At 40.7% G+C, this 2,189-nt stretch overlaps 1 pseudogene; it reads left to right on the plus strand.

Moving 5' to 3' along the window:
* Positions 1-483: 483 nt before the first annotated feature.
* Positions 484-1,562, plus strand: LOC131411207 (large ribosomal subunit protein uL24-like; annotated as a pseudogene).
* Positions 1,563-2,189: the final 627 nt, after the last annotated feature.

Raw genomic sequence — 2,189 nt, forward strand, 5'->3', positions numbered from 1 at the left:
CTCTAAAAGGAGAGTGAAATCACCATCTTAAAAACACACTCACACTCTCACACCAATAGAGAAACAGATAAACTTCTTGAAAATGTGATAAAAGCCAATATTAAGTACTTATTTTGTGCCAGGCACTATTCTAAGATGTTTGTATGTATTAAGACAATTAATCTTCTCTTTGAGGGAAAGTTACTATTATTGTCCTCATTTTATGGATGAAGAAACTAAGGCACCACAAGGTGAAATAACTTTCTCAAAGTGACATACTTGGAAAAGAAGTAGAATCGGAATTCAAATTCTCATATTTTGACTTCAGAGTCAAGTTCTTAACTGCATCACATATTGCCTATGGTGACATGAAATACCACAATCAGTCATCTCCACCCCCCAAAAAAAATTCTGAACTGAGAGGGAATATTTTTAAAGACAATGATGCATCTACTCTGGAAATTAGAGGATAAAGAGTTACATTCTAGTAGTTCACACTCTGAGATGTGTCTTCCAGCATCTCTGATATGTAAAGAGCTTGAAAGTCATCACTCCCATCTTTATAACAAGCAAAAACTGAACAAACTAGAAATCAACAGCTCTTCTTGGACCTACCCAAGAACTGGGGTTGTAGGGAAAACTGCCACGCCCAAATCTGGACAGATAGGTGACTCCATAGAGTCCCAGCTGAGATCTCCTTACCTGAAGAGCAGAAACCACTGGAACCGTAAACTGGTAAATGGTAATGTTGATAAACTGCTGGAGATTGAGTTGGACTAGCCTATGGGAGAGAAACTCCTGGAGGCCACAGTCTTACAGGCACCCCACACTTTCCTGGACTTTACTTCCAGGAAACCCACCAGGTTGTCAAGGTGAAATGCTAAGAAAGATCCCCTCCTAGCTCTGGTAGGAAAAGGGAAGGAGTAACAATTGTAAAATATGCCTAAAGCATTCTCCATAACAAAGGCCTACTCTCTAGGGAAAAATAAAACTTTACCAGAGCTTTATCCCACCTACGATAAGGGCACTTCTCTCATTTCATCACCTCTAGCTTTCATGATTCACCTAAGCGGGTAAGGGGATCTAAGAAACATAGGTGAAGCCACCCACTTCTGACCCCACCAGGTGCCAGGTAGACAGTCATCATAGAGTTCAATCTCTTCGTGACCTGGGCCTGCAGCACAAACCACAAACACCACTTCAAGGCTTCCTCGCACGTGTGCAGGAAGATCACATCTGCCCGGCTCTCCAAGATGCTGCAGCAGAAGTACAATGTCTGCTCCATCTGCATTCGCAAGGACAGTGAGGTCCAGGTGGTTCAGGGATACTACATAGGTCAGCAAATCGGCAATGCGGTGCAGGTGTACAGAAAGCAATGTATCCTCTACGTCAAGTGGGTGCAAGGTGAGAAGACCAACAGCACAACTGTCCATGTAGGCATTCACCCAAGCAAGGTGCTTATCACCAGGCTAAAACTGGACAAAGATCAGAAAAAAAATCTTGTGTGGAAAGCCAAATCTTGACAAGTTGAAAAAATGAAAGGCAAATACAAAGAAGAACTTATTGAGGAAATGCAGGGTTGAATATACCTGTTGTGCAACTAGTTTGTCGATTTTTAGCTAGTGTGTTCCTTTGGAAATTTTCAAGATGTCTCTGGAAAGTTTCATTTCCCTCCTGCTTTGTTATTGATCTATGGCTATGTAAATCTATTTTTGCAGTTATGACTAATAATTCTGTGAATAAAAATTGGAAATGTTTCCTAAAAAAAAATTGTGAAGATCTCAGCACAGGGACACAAGCCTACTAAAAGAAGGAGATTTAATAATAGGATTACAGAATAGTTCTTCTACCTCCACCCCACATTACCACCACACCAACAGGACTCCAGTATAATAACAGTGGATTGCAGCTGTGAGTTTTGCAAGACACAGACTCTTTTTGAGGAGTAGTACTTAGTAAAGTCCAAAGTCAACAGAGGAAACAAAGACGGACACTAGACACATTTGAAGACTCTGGCACCCGTGGCTACAATAAACATTAAACACAACCCACTCCTACCCAGATTAACACAAACTTCACACTAAAGGCTATTTAGCTCACTTCATATTCTAAAATACATAATGTCAGGCTTTCAACAAAAATGACAAGGCATGCTACAAAGCAAGAAAAAAATAGTCTGAAGAGACAAAGCAAGTGTCAGAACTAGACTC

This window comes from Diceros bicornis, chromosome 11 (assembly GCF_020826845.1).
Source record: "Diceros bicornis minor isolate mBicDic1 chromosome 11, mDicBic1.mat.cur, whole genome shotgun sequence".
NCBI lineage: Eukaryota > Metazoa > Chordata > Mammalia > Perissodactyla > Rhinocerotidae > Diceros > Diceros bicornis.